This window comes from Arvicanthis niloticus, chromosome 20, assembly GCF_011762505.2.
Source record: "Arvicanthis niloticus isolate mArvNil1 chromosome 20, mArvNil1.pat.X, whole genome shotgun sequence".
NCBI lineage: Eukaryota > Metazoa > Chordata > Mammalia > Rodentia > Muridae > Arvicanthis > Arvicanthis niloticus.
In genome coordinates, this window is record NC_047677.1 from 31,479,937 (window position 1) to 31,498,343 (window position 18,407).

General features: G+C 39.2%; 1 long non-coding RNA gene across 1 annotated transcript in view; it reads right to left on the minus strand.

Annotated features, from left to right (window-relative positions):
• LOC143435276 (uncharacterized) overlaps nt 1-13,116 on the minus strand; it is a 209,633-nt gene extending 196,517 nt beyond the window's left edge. Inside the window, exon 1 of the long non-coding RNA XR_013105416.1 lies at nt 12,946-13,116. This is a non-coding gene — a long non-coding RNA (uncharacterized LOC143435276). The remainder of the gene's footprint in view (nt 1-12,945) is intronic.
• Nucleotides 13,117-18,407: the final 5,291 nt, after the last annotated feature.

The following is an 18,407-nucleotide window of genomic DNA, read 5'->3' on the forward strand; positions in this document are numbered from 1 at the left end:
CCAGTTCAGTTTTTACTTGCTCCTTGAACCAAGAGTTCTCTGGAAAAGCCCTATGTGTCCAAGTAACTACAGCCTTTATGTTCAGCTTACTTATTTACTGTTTTATTGGATTAAGACCAGGAACACCATCTGTACAATTTCTGTTCAAATATTTCTCAGTCTTTTTTTTTAAGAGGTCTTGAGATTCTACACAAAGTTCCACTTATTGGATGTGTATTTTAATTCCTTTAAGCTTTATGTTTTTATTTCTATAGGCTCTTGCCAACCCCAAATATGATAAATTTAGGTGTTTCACTACAATGATATGCTTAATAAGCTATTTTGGGATTTCTATGTGTGTTTTTATTGCCCAATGCACAGAGATTTACCATCTGTCCACATTTTTTTTTTATAATTTTCTCCTTTATTCCTAACCTTCTCTTCCCATTTTATTAGAAACCATCTCTCACTAATTCATCCTACCTGGCCTTGAACTCACAATGCTCCTGCCATAGCGACTTAAATAGATGGGTTTATAAGACTGTACCATTGTGCTTGGCATAACTCTCTGTTGATTCAGTTTTGATTTTTAAAAATAACTATAACTTAAACATAAAACTATATCACATACAATACAATGTTTTGAGGTGCACATGCCTTGTAAGAGAATTAAATTAAACTAAATAATATACATTTTAGCTTTGTTTGGGGAGAGGCAAAAAAAAAAAAAAACCACATAAAGTACCCTCAGTGTGTGTGTGTGTGTGTGTGTGTGTGTGTGTGTGTGTGTGAGAGAGAGAGAGAGAGAGAGAGAGAGAGAGAGAGAGAGAGAGAGAGACAGAGAGAGACAGAGACAGAGAGACAGGGACACAGAGAGATTTTAAAAATATAAGAATATAATATGACTCCTGAAACCAATTAATTATGAAGGTATAAGGTAGTAGGTTCATTGTTTCAAGGTTTCTCCTCCATGATTTATTAGCCACCTTGCTTTGTGCCTGTGGCAGGGTAGCACATAGTACTGAAACCACGTGACGAATGAAAACTCGTCACCTCATGATGGGGACACAAACAGAAAAAGGAAACGGGAGGAGCCATTATTACTTCTTTATAGGTAAGCCCCAATGAGCTGAGCTCCTTCTATCTACTGTCACCTATCATGTGCCAAGCTGAACCTCCAAGGTACATCCAACACGCAATGATGGCAGTAGCTGCAGTTGTATAGTACATCTTCTATCTAAATGAGACACTGTAATCTTTAACCAGCACTGTCCCAGCTCCCCCCTCCAGGCTCTGGGTCATCATTATTTGAAAATCTGCTTCTCTGAAATTAAGTTTTATGGATGTCTGATCATGCATTCTCTTTCAGTCTTTAGCACAATGTCCTCTAAGTTCATACAGGGCATCTCCAATGACAGGATTCCCTCTGCTCCATTTGTGGCAGATTAGTATTTTATTTTGTATATATCCACCATATTTTCTTCATGTGTTCATTCTTCTGTTTGGAGCAATGTTCTTGTCAATCACAGGTCTTTGCCATGATGGGCAAGTACCTTTTATGTTACTTAATAGACCACAATGTGTTTTGGTGGAAAATCTGTTTATCCCATTTAGTGTAGTTATTACTGTATTTTATTCTTGTCTAAGTTAATGTTTATTTTCCTTTAACTTTGGTCTGATAAAGCTTCAATTCTCTCTAATTAATCTCCAGTCCAGTTTTTGCTTTTGGAGGTATTCCAACAAAACACTATTTGTAAAAGGGTTCAGCATGTCCATATTTAAGTGAACACCGCACAGAGCAGAGTCCATCTTCCCTTGTTTATGTTAAAGCTGACTTTATTTACTTGGTTTCACTTTGTTTGATCAATTTCTCTGCCATGTTTTTATTTCTAAAACTTCCATGGATCTCTTTTCTATCATTTTTTTTATTAATTTGATTTGAGGCAATTTCACACCAAACACTCTCACCCCCTACCTTCCCTCCCATCCTGTCAATCACTGCCCCAATCCCCACCCTATCCATCACCTTGTCAATCACTCTCCCAGTCCCCACACATCCTGGACTCAATTTGATCAATTTGCCTTTAACTTCAGTTACTACATATTTGTTCTGTGTTTAAAATAAGGACAGCAGAGTATCTTTCAGTGACTTTGTTTTATTGGATTATTGGGATCCTCCTTAGTGAAATTCAGTCAGGCCTTAGTTGTAGAAGTTACTGCAGAGATGCAATGGCATCTCATTCTCTGAGATCCACACCCTCCTTTACACATGCACATTTATTTCTGTTGTAAACTACTCTCTGAAAGTAGCAAGACGCCTATTTTCTTCACTAAGAAGTTCTTGGTCCCTTGATCTACCTTTCCACATTCACGAAGGATTCTAGAATGTCTAGTCTCCCAATCCTCTGTTTGGGAAGTATAAATGCTCCCATTTTCCTCCTGTCCCTGTTTGTTGCCTGTGTTTGTCTTATAGAGACATTAATACTTTTAATATTGGCTTATAATTGTCATGTCAATCTATCTATTCAATATCAAGAACCCTCATATAACACTATAACCTCAGATATAATTACTTTTATCAAGTTAGATACAGTCACTGTCTATGTGTGTGCCTCTTTATGGACAAGGTGTTTATGGCCACTTAACTCCTACAGGTTCCCTCTTCCCTAACCTTTGAAGTTTATCCTTTTTGTCCTAGAATAGGCTATTCAACAGTTTAACTTTTCCAACACAATATGATAGTTTCAAATACATAGAAAAGTTGAACCGGTTTTTCCAGGAACTCTAACACATCGGTATCCAAATCCTATAATTAACATTGGTCTAAAGTTTTGGTATCATATATTTATCCCCAGAATCATTTATCATATTTTTCCTTCTGTGTGTTTCACACAACAGAGCTCAATCCCCTTTTCAGTAAATACTTCACTATTCACCTCACGCTCAATGTTTACGCTCACATGGTTGTAAATACAGTATAATACAGTACATTTCTCATCTGAATACTTTCCATGGGGTATAATGATTATATGGTTTCTCCATTCTCTGTGTCTGTAAATTGTTTTCTATCACTCTCAAAGGTGGATTAAATCTCCCAGGAAAATGGGCCCTCTTGATGAAAGAAGAGAGGCGGTAGACTATGCTCTTCCAGCTGTCTGTTTCAAACAGGAGATCCGAAGCCAGTTGGATTAATTAATTAACTCTAGATTTTTCATGTCTCTCTTTATTACTCTCATCTGGAATTCAGACGGGAAGTTTCTGGGGCTGAGCAAAATGTCATGTCCTTATAGAAAGTAACAAGAAATCAATCTCTCTCTCTTTCTCTCTGTCTCTGTCTCTCTCTGTCTCTGTCTCTGTCTGTCTCTGTCTGTCTCTGTCTCTCTGTCTCTCTGTCTCTGTCTCTGTCTCTGTCTGTCTCTGTCTCTCTCTGTCTCTCTGTCTCTGTCTCTCTCTCTCTCTCTCTCTCTCTCTCTCTCTCTCTCTCTCTCTCACACACATACACACACACACACACACACACACACACACACACCAGGCCTGTCTCTTTCCAGATCACTGAAATTAGAATGAACTACCACATTATCATAGGGTTGCTATTGCTGATGAAAAACATTGAAAATAAAGATGTTTGAATTTATTTAGTGGAGTACCAGTCTCCCTTCATTTTCCAGGAAAACTTCAGAGGATCTTGGATATGCACCCTAACCATGTGCTGCAGAAATAAACCCCTAGGGGACAGGGTTATGGGGGAGTGACGATCGTATTGTCCAACTTCCCCACCTATAGCTTTCTTCCTGATTTTATGTCTTTCACTAGTAAAATAGATATTTCTAACTAGCAAGACATAAACTAGCCGGCAGGCTTCACTTTTCGTTCACATCACAAGAGTCAATAAAATTTGTTCATAAATTATAATTATGCAGAAGCATAAAAGTGTCCTCTCTATGGCCCCATAGGTGCTCTGTTTTTAAAAGGTTTCTCCGTGTTCTTAAATTTCATAATTTTGCCAGCCTAGACCCAGAGTAATCAATCGTTCTGAAACCCAACGCTGCTTTTCATCTGCAACTCAAGTGCATATTCAATGCATGGATGTTCAGCACTGCTTAAAGAACTGCCTGTTCTCCATATGATTCTTCCTTTTACCAGTATAGTCATTATTCTGACACTTGTGCATTTGGGTTGATCAACTAGTCATACCCTGCAGATACTTTTCCCATTATAATTTAAAATATTTTCATTACTTCCAGTTCTGGAATAATCATTTTAGAAACAGCTGAAATTTTATTCTAGAATCAAGTTTTTTGTTCTTTCATTCTTTCGTTCTTCTTCCTTTTCTTCCTCTCCTTCTTCCTCTTCTTCCTCCTCTCCTTCTTGCTCTCCTTCCTCTCCTTCTTCTTCTCCTTCTGCTTCTGCTACAACACAATCTATATTTGTTTATGGCCCTCTCTGTTGTTAAATTGCTACTAACACCATCTAGTAAACCCATTTGCTTTTATTGTCTCTGGCTGACTCATTGTTTCAAATGTGCCATGGTCTTTGTAGAAAGGCGAAAGGTGTGTTTTAGATGGCAGAGGCAAAGGCTTGTACTTCCTTGTGTGCCTGCTGACTATAAGCAGAATGATTGACAGACTCATTAGGCAGCAGGAGCAAGACACCTTGAGCCCATTTTCTTCCACATTCCAACCTCTGTAGGGGAAGAACCAAACTCACTCATTCATCTCCAAGATTCTTCTTAATCTCATGTCTTTAAGGTGCATAACATGTCATTTTGATTTACATCTTCATGGCAAAATGATTATTAGAGTTCCCAATTAACATATCCATCATCTTATACATGGATCTTTTTCTAGTAAGAAAGCCTAAAATCTATGCTTTTGGCAGGTATCCAATCCTTGGTACAATATACTATCATCCTCGTGCTGAACAAAGGTCTCTATGTACCTTTGTACATATACACACATACGTTCACTTCTAGCAGCCACTGTTTTTTCCTATATTCTCAACATGATTCTTAAAATCTACATATAAAAAAAACATATAAAATCTACATGCCATATATTTTTCTATGTTGAGGCTATTTCATTTGCACAATGTCCAACAAATGGATATGCATCATATCACAAATGGTACAAATGCCTTTCTTTGTAAGGTTGAATGATATTGTAATTCATATTCTAATTCATATATGTACATCTATAAACATAAATTTATATACTTATTATATATGTATATCTATATACATACATATATATGTATATATATATATATGAATGACATCAACCACCAACATCTTACTGCATATATGATCTACAAATACTTCTATTTCTACTCCAAAATTTCCTTCTATTGTTTTGCCTGTATAGCAACTTTTGGTTGATGTACTCTCAATTGTTTGGTTTTGTTTTCTTAAATGTCCTTTGTTAACTATTTTTGTTCTTTCAGGATTCCAGACATATATAAAGTAAAACTTAATACACATCGCCCATTCTCCTACCTTGAACTCCTGTGTGTGAACTGAAAACCTTCATCCTAACTTTATGCCCTAACAGTAGTACCAATATATGTGGGGTAGCAGGGTGAGACCATCCATAGAAGCAATGAGAAATACCTTTGTAATGAGAAATGTCTTTGTAATGAGAAATGCTTTTGCTCTTTGGATTTTGGGCATGTGTTTTATTTTTTGCTCTCTCTCTCTCTCTCTCTCTCTCTCTCTCTCTCTCTCTCTCTCTCTCTCATATCCAATTATCAAAATCAAAGTGCTTTCTCCCCTACTTTTTCCTATCCACATGAATTTGTGAGGCTCTAGAATTGACAGCAGTCTACAGGGGCTTGATTTTAACCTTCTAATAACCTCCTGCATCCTTACCTCCCCCTGTTCTTTTGATTTTGCTCCAGAACTCCCATAGGCAAAACCAGTTCCTGCTTTCCAAGTGTGGATCCCCTAGAGGCTAAGACAGGATTTGGCTAACTCCAGCTTTTCTAGAATGGAAGAGATGGAAAGCTCAGAGGGACAATTTCAACCACTTCTGGAAGGAAGGAAGAATGGAAGAAAGAAGAGAAGGAGGGAGGGAGGGAGGGAGGGAGGGAGGGAGGGAGGGAGGGACGGAGGGAGGGAGGTGCAGAGGAGCTTGATAAACATTGCTTCCGAACTTTCTGTGGCTCAAATATTCTTTGAACTCTACATTTAATGATTGCCATGAAATAAGCTAGTTGCACATCTGCTGTCTGCTCATGTTCACATCACCCCAGCTGCTGTCTGAGCACTCCCTAACTAACCCCAGTCCCATCAACATGCTGCCATTTCTCTATTGCCAGCCTCAAGCCTGGAGGTCATTTTGTGTAAGAATCAATAGAATTTGAGGTTTCAAGATTTGGGGTTTTGCTGTTTTGTAACGTCAGGTAAAGATTTGCACCATGACAGACCATGATACATTGCTTGGTAGATTGCTACTTGAAGTTCATTCGATAAACCTACAGTCAGCGCCTCAAAGTACACTTTGAAATAGGGTTAATAAAGTCAACAGAGATAGTTGTCACTTAGTAATCAGAGTAACATCAGCATTCAGCTTCAAAACAGCCTGTTTCATCTTGATATCTGTGGAGAGAGAAGTCTGAGGGCTCAGTGAATCCCCTCTCTAAAATTAGCAATGCTGTACTGTTATTTTACTTGTAAGCTATGTTCCTCCATATTCTTTTGAACAGGAGTTATTTCTAATATACAAATGTTCACCATGCTCTTACCAGTAGTGGGCTCTCAAGTCAATAATATTAATAATAGAACATCAAAAGTGATAAACAGTGTGGGGGAAGATTAAAGGCTGGGTATCAGGGAACCAAGGCCAAGAGGTGGTAGTCAAACAGAAGGTATACTCTTCAGTGTGACTCATGCTAAGGCAGAGAGGATCTAGGATATAGATTTGCTCTGTTTTATTTATTTACTTACTGTCTTTCTTATTTCTGGAAGGATTTTAAGACACTTTAATTGAGCAACATAACAAAAAATTATATATTATATATAAATTATGTATTATATATATTGTATATATCACATATATTACATATTATATTATGTATAATATATTATCATATATATCTTATTTACTGTATTATGTGATATGTAATATATTGTATATATGTAATATTATATTGCATATATGTAATATAAGTGTAATAGTATGCAATATATAATGTAATATATTATATATTATATATGTAACAATATATAATATATACATGTAAAGTAATTTATGAAAGTGAAGACCATGAATTTGAAAGAGAGCAAGGAGAGATATATGAAAGGTTTGGTGGTGGGTACCCATCCCATGTACAGTCACCTAAGCTAGACACTGATGTAGATGGCTGGAAGTGCATGTTGTCAAGAACATAATATAGCTGTCTCCTTAGAGGTCTGCCAAAGACTAACACATTCTGAGGATGATGCTCACAGCTAACCACCGATATGATCAAGGGTTTCCCAATGAAGAACTTAGAAGACTGAAGGAGCAGAAAGGGTTTGTGACCCCAGGAGGAAAGCAACAATACCAAACAACCAGAGCACCCCAGGGTCTAAACCACCAGCCTGGGAGCACATAGGGATGGGCCCAGGACTCCAGTGGTATATGTAGTAGAGGATGGCCTTGTCGGGCATAGGTGGGAGAAGAATTTCTTGGTCCCATAAAAAATGAACACAGAATGGGAGGGGGGAGTGAGAGTGGGGAGGATGTAGTGGGAGGGGTAGGTACAGGCACTGTCTCATCGAAGCATGAGTGGGGGATGGGATAGGAGGTTTCTGGGTGGTTGGAGAAGTGGGGTAAGGGGATAAAATCTGAAAGGTAAATATAATACCCAATTTTTAAAAAAAGATGAAAAAAAGGAGAAAAAAGAGAAAAAAGATAAAAAAGAAAGAAAAAAGAAAAATAGGAGATTTAGTAACACAAATGGAGGGATTTAGAAATTTAGGAGGCAGTTTATGTTAATGGAAACAACATCATAGAAACTGGAAAATCACACCCTCATAGAAACACGAGGGGGGGGATGGGATAAGGGGCTCCTGGGTGGTAAGGGGAATGGAATAAGGGGATAGAATTTGAAACACAAATATTGTAACCAATCAAAAAAATTTAAAAAAGAAAAGTTATTAGAACCAACATCTTTAAAAAATGTCAGCCCTCTAGGAAAAAAAATTTTTTTTCTTGATACTAAAACTTGTTCTGAGAATTGTATATTGCAGAATACACAGCCTCAGTGTATCTACTCATCAAGCAAACTGAGCAGACCCTCTCAAACCTCTGATGTCCTGGAATTCCAACTGGATGCAGTGAAGACACAGTGTCAGAAGCTTATCAATTTACTCTTCCCCCCACACCTCTTCTAATATCTCAATGCCCATAATCAGCTTGAAGAAGTTAACGAAGAGTCAGTGCCCCTATTCCCTGAGCTTGGAGACTAAGGTGGTTAATATTGGACTGTCTTTCTAGGGAAAAGTAGAGGTTTTGTTGGAACGGGGAGGATTAACTAGGATTTAGTGCATAGCCACAACCTATTGGTAGAAATCTGTATAATTAGTATCAAGATGAAGTTATAATTTCTTAAATGGTTCAAAATTTACTTTGATTTCAACTTTAAGGTTTTCATTGGTACGAGTTTCTTATTGATATAAAAATGAGATGAATACTGGTACTCACATAGGCATTGTGCCTGCATAACACATTTAGGAATACAAGGCTTAGACCCAGTCCTTCTTTAACTTTTTTTTTTTAACAGATTTGAGATGGTTAGCCTGTGAGATAAGGGCCTATAGCAAATTCATGGCTTGGAGTTTATTGTTAGGGTGTTCTCTATGTTTTATTTAGAACTGAGAGGAGTTAACAGACAGCAGTCCAGTTTATCTTACATGGATAGTTGGTTTTCAAAACATCAGAAGTCCACAGAATTGACGTTCAAACATTTCTATATTAATGTTCATTTTGATTAGAGACCTTTCTGCTCCTGACAGCTTCCTGTATTGAATTCTAAGATGAAATTGAGTATCCTTGGAGTTAACTCCAGTTGTGCAGAGACAGCCACAAGGCAAGAATTGCCTCTTTCCATCTACAGACAAATTACTGTCCAGAAAAGGACACACTTGCAGAATAGTCAACTGATTATATCTGCCTAGACAGAGTAATCAGTCCTTAATAATTCTGCATCACTAAGGTCTGTCAGATGATTCTGGGCCAGAAGGCTGAAGATTTGATGCTTCAACGTTCTGTAGTATAGGGGCTGTCCAGGTGTTCAGCAGTCTCTATAAATTGGCTAAGTTTTAGAATCTATGCTTTGTGCTTCCCATAATTTCAGTTAACTCAGTCATTCTAGATTTCTGACAGAGTTGAAGACCTATAGTCTCATAGCCAATCCTGGCTATTTACTTTGAGAGAAAAGATCTGAGTGGAAGGTTTTCAGCTGACATTTATTCTAAGCCAAGGAAAAAGCCAGGTTCAAAACTAAGTGTTTTAGTTAGGAGAGATGACAGAGGTTCTGGTTAGTCAAAAAAATGATGGACTGGGTATTAGGATTATCTTGTACCTCACTGGTACAAATATGAATAATTATGCTCTAATTGTATTTTGAGAGAAAAGTGTTATTTTAACAGGAAAGGTGATATGTAGGAGGAGCTAAGGGGGAAGGAGTACGGAGAGGAAGAGATGGAGTAAGGAGAGGAGAAGGTGAAGGAGAGGAAAAGCAAGGAGGGGGCTTGGAGGCAGATGTCCATGTGTCTCTGAAGACCCCCATACTCGGGAGACCCTTCCTCAAGTCTCAGGAAATCACGACCACCCAAAGATCACAAGAAACCATACCTGGATGCAATCAGCAAGGCTTTATTAGGGAAGTCAGCTGGCGGTCAAACCACAAGCTCTCTCAAGAGCAAGGTTTGGCCTCAAGTGACGGGTTAAGAGGTCTTTTAAAGAGGAAAACCACAAACCAGGGGAGTGGGGAGGAGGTGAGGGGTTGCCAAGGATACATAACATAAGAATAGTGAAACATTCCAGAGAAACCCACCCTGAAAGGTTAATAGCCATGGAAATTACTCAGTACACTCATTCTTCTCAAAATGTGGTTTCACCATGTCACTGCCCTACCCTGTCATTTACCAACCATTTCAGATTAACTATCTTCACTTCTTCCGGCTGTAGCCCTACCTAGGTGGCAGCATCTTTATCTGTGGTCAGGAATGTGTCTTCCTGCCTTGGGCCTATCCCACCCATAGGTGGGCCTACTGCCTGAGGCTTGAGGAATGTAATTCATCCAGCAAGTGTCCTGGGGGGGCTGAAATCTTATTTTCAGTTCCACGTTCTGGAATCTGCACTTTTCCTGCTCAAGTCTAAGGCAAAAAATCTATACATATTTTATAAAATGGCCTTTACAATTTTTCACTCTACATATCCACCAGTCAAAGACAATTCATATATCTAGGTTGGGTATTGGGTTACACTTCTGATTGAGCATTACCAAACTTATAAATCCTTTGACTAACACTTAAAAAAATGTATAAAAGGAAAAGGGGACATGGGATAGGGGTTTTCTAAGGAGGGGAAATGGGGAAAGGGGATGGCATCTGAAATGTAAATAAAATATAAAATAAAAAAAATGGAAAAAAAAGATAAAAAAAGAAAGGTTTGGTGGGAGGAAAGGGAAGGGAGAAATAAATATATTATAATCTCTAAAATTAAACATGTAAATTAGGAATAGATTTAGTTTTAAACTACCTTATCACGAAACCAAACACATTTTGAAAGTCTATGCTTGAGTCTGAGATTCTCAATAACAAATTCTAAATGAGGGAACATTGCTCTAGGTTTTACTACTCTGTGTATCTGTAAGGCAGAAAACACCTGACTGCTGTCCTCCAGATTCCAGAAGGATAACAGGTAACAATGTGCAGGATGACACATGTGCTTGGTGGACTGACAGACACAGTGTCTTACATCCTCAATAGCAACCTTACTAATGGGCAGCATGAGCCCCATTTGCTTGCTTCTTACCCATAACACCCTGTGTAGAGTAAGAGCCAACAAAGTCAAACGAAAGGAACCTGTATTACATGACAGTTTTTAAACACTAGGGCTACGTAGAAGGTCTAGTCAGCAAAGGACTCACTGCAAAGCAAGCATGAGGGCCTGAGTCAATATTCCCAGAACTGAGACGAAGCCTAGGCATGAACAGGAATGGAGGGCGAGAGAAACATGGGGCCAAGACAAAGTATTCTGATCAAGGCCCAAAGTTTAATAATTTGCTTTCACATATAAAGGGGAAGCCCCACCCCCCAGAGTCTCTTCTCAGTTCAGCCCAGGGGCTGGGTAAGGAGATAGCAGTCCAGAAGGTGTCAAGGCTAGCTCAGCAGGCAGTTCATTCTTCTTAGCTCAGGTAGCAGGCTCCAAGGCCCAAGGCTGGCAATGCAATGCCTCTCCTAGGTCCTATTGTTGTTTGGTCTATTGTGATAAAAGACTTGCAGGCCTTCTCAGGCCTGAGGGAAGGGCACACAGAACTGTCAACCATCTCCCAAAAGATGACACAATAGTACACTTCTGTGATCCTAGCACTCATACAGTAAAATAGGAAGCTGAGCCAGGAGAATCTCCAGAAGCTCATGGGCATCTGGCTTGGCATATAATGTAATAAGGCCCTGCCTCAAAGTGGAAGATGATAACCAGCAACCAAGATGGTCTTCTGACATTCCCTTGCACATTATGGCACATGTACTCCAGAATGTTTATATGAACACAAATATGAAGCCCCAAATAAAGGTACAATGACTATGTGTTCAGCTGAACCCAGAGTTGTCCTAGTACCCAGAGTTCTTGGCCTTTCAGAAACAGCCCACAAGACTTCAGTGAATATCTGGACTTTTGAAATAGTAACAAGTTACTGCAAGAAGCTCCAGAAAACATGATGATCTGAAATACCATTCAGTTTCCAGTTCTTTGGGACCTGGCTCCCCTTGGATGCATTTTTTATTTCCTAATATTAAAAAAAAAAAAATGCAGTGTCTGCCAAGATACAGCATGGAGTCAATGGTATGGCTCTCCTTCTGAGTATCTGCCTCAGCAGTCAGAAGGGAGAGCACAGGACAGGGGAATAGAAACATCAAGAAACCAGGAAACAAATGGTAAATGAAGGAACTCTGCTGTATCTGAATGTAATTCTCAAAGATGGAGTAATGTACAGGAAACAGATGATCCTCGCTAGGAAGGTTAAGCAAAAACAGGTTCCCATTTATAGACATCCTTATACCCTGATAATGGCTAACTTAGGAAATTCATACTAATACACATCAAAGCAACAGAGTGAGGACAACATGTAAACAGACTGCCAGGTTTTTCTTTCTTTGCATCTCTCTAGAGTATTGTCAAAACTATAGAAAGACTTGTCCATGAGAGCTGCATATTGCTCTCTTTTAAGAGTATAAGTCCTCAGCCACAGATAAAATAGGGCTACATGTTCACTGTTATTTCTACTTTTAAAATTTGAATGAATAAGGATAATTTTCTGCGGGCCATCACCCTAGCTTTATTTACCAGTTTCAACAGTCATTAGCCACTCCTTTCCCTGATATATTAAAATATTCATAAATCATATCTTAACACTAATAGGCTGAGTAAGAAGTAGTGCCGGCCATGGCCCTATGATCTACTCCCCATTAAGATGGATATCAATCTTAACACGATCATGTGAGAGTCTAGACATCCTCTGATCAATGGCACCTAGGTGGCTATCGGAGAAACAGGTCAGAACACACGGATAACAGCAAAGACAGGGACTCATCTAAGAGTCAACTTTTAGAGAACACCGAGGAAGGAGTGATGGAGGCAAGATAAAAGAGCAATGAACTAGGGTCCACAGGAATCTGAGTTATATAAATTGAGCGCCTATTTCCCAGCTGCACAATTTGAGTTTAGAAAATCTAACAAAGAATAGAAATCTGCTCACCCAGTGGTTAAAGTCATCTCCTGCCTCGCCGCCCACTGTAACGAAGTTTCCAAATTAGAAGTCTAAATCCAAAACACTCTAAAATCCAAAGTCACTCGATAGCCATTATGGATGGATTGATTTTCTGATACAGCAGTCTCGGCCAGGAGCAGTTTCTGTCCCTCTGAGAACTTTTCATACCCTCAAATTCTGGCAGAAAAGATTAGGAAACTTAAGAGAGATCTAGTAATTATAAGCATTTAATTGCACACCTGGTTCTAATGAGATTAGGCGGTCATTGTAAAATGCTGAGCAAACACTTTGAAAAAAGCCTTAGCAGGGTCCGCATAGAAGAGGCTTTCCTCCGTAATCTCAGCCTGGTTCTGAAGAAGGAAAGTATTTTTGCAACACTTGATAAAACTATTTCCAGATCAGTATGCTTACTCTGCCTTTTCTAAACAAAAAGCCCATCTCCTCACCAACTGTCATGCCTGGTTACCCACTCAGATCCCTACAAGGAGTTCTTTCGCATATCCCCTCCAAAGCAATGTTTCAAAGCTGTGTGCCTCAACAAGATAGTAATAGATGTTCTGTGATGGGGGGGAAGGGGGGAGAAGGGGAGGGGGAGGGAGTTTACATCGTTGACTAAGCTTGAGGGTGGCTGGTAAAATATACTTAAATAGATGTTTTAATTACAGGCTTTCTCTTGGGCATTTAGCCTCTTGTCAAAGAAGAGGCAACATTTAGCATCCACTAAGTCCTTCCTTCCTTTGTTTCTCCCCAGAACATAATTTTTATCTCTCAGACCTAATTCCCATGGAAAGCAGTAAAAGCAACCTTGAAAGACAGTAAGAAACACTTGAGTAGGGTTAGCGAGGCTCAGGGAATAGAATATATCTATATTTATTGGATTTATATTTATCAGGAGTTTCACCTCCAAGTCAGTCCTATCTGGTGGCCAGCTTGTCACCCATCATAATGGAGAAGTCTGATGTCAGGGCTAGGTGGACTGTTGTCTCAGGGGTCATTGCAGTCTTACACTACCACTATTGCTGTCACCTTGTCTACAGTTCCAGTGATGATGTGATTGTCACTTGTTTTCTGACTGTGAGAAGTTTAGAAAACAGGAGTGATGAGATCTTCTACTCTGTGGTTGAGAGGGGAGTAGCTTGGTCAGACTGTCAACTGCACCCTGATTGAGTTAAATCAGCAGGCCCTTAGAACCGTTAGTTCTTCAGTCTGTAAGTAACTTCAAATACCCTAGAAGCATCAATCACTATATCTGAAGGTTTTGCTTCCCTTACGTGGGACCAGAATTGTGGATGAAAACCACTTACTGACCTACTCTACTAAGCCTCTCTTTGGTCTGTACCATGAAGAACACACCAGGACTCTCACATCCCTTAAAAACATCAAGTTCAACATCACCTACCTTAGGTCAACCTACCAGTTAGGAATAAGTATCAATTAAAACATAGTATATTATTAAAAGATGAATGTTGCCTAGTAAAACCAGAAAAATAAGATTCACAGAGACAAGCACACTCATTCCATGTCATTCTTCCAGAATTCTTTCCAGTACACTGTCACCTTGTTCCTTCTGCTTTGTCCTCCATTCACTTCAGATTTCCCTTCTTCATAAGATTAAATCTAACTAATGTATCTAAATCGCTCAGCCCTTGCCAATCTGTCCTTGGATTTGATCACAACACAGGACTGCAAATCACATATCTATTTATCATTAATTTTATTCACTGGAACAGAAGTCTGTGGTTCACACAGGAGTTAGTCTTGTGTGTTCTGCCCTGTCTCCAATACTCTAAACTGATATTTAATAGAATTAAATCAAGTCAGATGATCAAAGGAGAGAAATCCACACTCCAGTCTCAAAAATCCTTAATCCTCACCATGGGCTTTTCTTCTCAACAGCATATAGTCTGTAAAGGGAATGTGCTGTATTTTTTTCCCACAGAACTCTTAAGGAGGTTAATCACCTGTCTGAAATCATTAATGTGCTCTTAAACTTGAAGTTAAGAAGCTGATTCCTGTGGCCTTCTGGGAAAATGCCTGCTTACATCTATACTAACAAATCATTTGTATTCACCTCTGTGACCCTGAGATGGGATCTCACTGGTTTCTAGCAATTAGAAAGACCCAGACTTTTTTTTCCCTTTCAAATTCTATTTTGATGAATTCTGTGGCATCTCATAAAAATCAATGCCTATAATTTTAGTTGGCAGTGATTCTGGTAAAATTAATTAAATGAGTGCTAGACTCAGACTCATCAAATTCATATTTTTCACAGAAAAGAAACACAGCAAGAAAATAATTTAAATCAAGTGAAATGATTCATTAAGCTATTCCAGCAATTTTCAAGAATAGGGGACCCACAGAGTTGTGTCTTTAAACCAATAAAACTGTACAAATCTGTCAGCTGTCTTGGATAAACTGCCATTCAAATAAAAGTCCCCAAATATTCGTTGTTTTTACAAATCAAGTTTGCTACACATAATAGTCAAACATAGCAGAAAGGACTTAAGGACCTGTTAGGCTTGAGAAAGGGCCTATTGAGGAGACCAATACTGATGGACAGACTTAGCTGGGAAGGGTAAGTTCTTTTCAGGGGACTAGTTACTACCATGTATTTCAAAACAGATCAGAGGGAAGATTTCAGAGATTTATACCACTAAAAAAATGGTAAATAATTAAGGTGATGAATATGTAACTCATCTGATTTGTGAAACAACATACACTGATGTCAAAATATAATTTTGAGCCCCATTATTATATGTTTATTGTCATGGTTTATATGTGTTCAGTTCAGAAAGTGGAACTATGAGAAGGTGTGGCCCTGTTGGAGTAGGTGCGTCACTGTGGGTGTGGGTTTTAAGATCTTCATTCTAGCTGCCTGGAAGCCAGTATTCAGCCAGTAGCCTTCAGAATGAAGATGTTGAACTCTCAACTTCTCCTGCACCATGCCTGCCTGGATGCCACCATGTTCCCACCTTGACAATGGACTGAACCTCTGAACCTGTAAGCTAGCTCCAATTAAATGTTATCCTTGTAAGAGTTGCCTTGGTCATGGTGTCTGTTCACAGCAGTAAAATCCTAACTAAGACACTTATTAATGACCAATTCAAATCAAACAAAAAAATAGGCCAATAGGATGCACGCTTTAATTTCGTGGGTGTTTTCTAATATCTCATTCAAGCTGTCTTCCTCTCTCCTGGAATGCGGCCAAAGGGAAGTTCTTGAGATTTACTGTGCACAGTCCCCTCTGCCATCATACATTAGGTGTGGGCTCTTCCCTCAGTGATACAAAGAAGTAAGGTTTAGGCTAGTGTGACATGTTTCAAATTATAAATCAGTATCACAGAGCCATTTCTGGAAGACAGATCACATTGCAGAAGGTTACCCAGAGTTGGACCAATTCTTACTAGCACCTCAACACTTCACAATTATACCTACATCTTTTTAACTGCATGCGCTATGGCAACATGAAACTGTGTATTTGATTCTTACACAACGCTTTTCAAATCATAAGACGACACAGGTTCTTTCATTACATGTATGGCCGATATCTCCTATCTTGTAGCCACTCTTCCCTTGTTGTTTCTGAAGAGTTAATCTTGTAAAATTATGAACTTATATGTTCACGTTCCCTCTCTAAGTCATGGTCAGTCCTAATGTATCAACAGCAGCCATACATTTTAAAGTTAGATTACAAATTGTCACAGAATCACAGGCTAAATAGTTTTTCTATCCAAGTTGACCATGAATTTGACATCAATGTATTTCAAAAGGAACTTCTCCTAATTGCAACATGAAGAGAAAGATCATTATGACCCACAGCCCATGACCCTTGGGATATCCCTATGCTCAAAATACAGTGTTACCAAGGAAGGTTTCCGACATAGGCTTACACATGACTTTGCTTTCTTTTGATCATTGATCTGATACGATATATGCATGTGTGTGTGTGTGTGTGTGTGTGTGTGTGTGTGTGTGTGTGTACATGATACATATATACAATTTAACCAATCAAAGATGGGACATTTGAAGAGTGCATATGAGGGAAGGAGGTTTAACCAAATAAATATAAAGGATTAATGCCACTTTTACTTAGGGACTTTTCCATATTAGCAAAGGCCTGCCTCTCAGCTGCAGTGAAAATTCACAACTCAGTTCCGCTCCCTTTTGACCTTCACACACTGCACCGTCCCTGCCTGTCTGGCAACTCTGAATCTTTTTTTACCTGTAATGCTACCTTGTAACATCGTGGGAGCCCTGGGGGGAACACTAATAGTGACGGATGGTCCACCAATTCCCCATAGAAGCAGATGCCATCAATACCGCTGACCTCAGTAGGCAATCGCTGTGCTGATTAGTGGGAGAAACAGCAGCTCCTGGCTTGACAAAGGTGATAATGGAGAAGGACTTCTGAGCTGTAACAGCAGGCTGCGCCTCTGCTGCAGTAGGGCAGGAAATCCCTTAATCAGGAGACAGCTCCCAGAAGATGGAGAAAGCAAACTTACTGAGGTGTAAAGGATTAGATGGCATTCCCAATTCCACTATTAACAAGAGGTGTTCTGAGAAAAATTATCACAGTTACTGATATTTGCATTGATCAACATAATCATAACTTCAACAAAATTAGTTTATGAATCTTGAAGATTCCAGAAAATGTGATAACTCATCAGCTAGACCATTGTCACCCTTTTCTTTCTTTTTTAAAAAAGATTTATTTATTTTATGTGTATGAGTACACTGTAGCTGTCTTCAGACACACCAGAAGAGGGCATCAGATCCCATTATAGATGGTCATGAGCCACCATGTGGTTGCTGGGAATTGAACTCAGGACCTCCGGAAGATCAGTCAGTGCTTTCAACCATGGAGCCACCTCTCCAGCCCCATTTCACCTGTTTCAATCACCCTGTGGGATTAAAAACTCATGATTGTTTCCATTTCAGCCATCTGGAAACAAGTGTTTGATGGTATAAGACTTTGAGTCAGTGATGGTAAAATCAGGTTAACAGAGGCAGCTGGCAAGACTCTCCTTGCCAAGACCATGAGCAGAATATGGAGATAAAGCCTATGTGTTGTGTGCAAAAATCAACCCATGCAGAAAAGTGAGAACAGTCATGAAGCCATATATGTAACCCTTCTGGTGAGACCCAGCATGCTTTGCATCTAGCATAGCTCTGATGCCTTCTAATGCCTCTCTGCTCTGGTGTGTGCACTGTCAGGGGAATGTGAACACTGAATATTTTTAGCTGTTTGCTTTTCTCATCCCTTGACTTTTCCATTTGGTGCTGTCACACTGGTGGACATATTGTCTTCTCTTTTGCTTCTATTTTCTTTAGTCTTTGAGTTGAACAAATCAATGGAAGTGAATTAGCTTACTGGGCCCTGGATGGTTGATTTCTACATAGACACTGGATGTGAGGACTCTATACCTATGTATACCCTGGATGGATGGGTT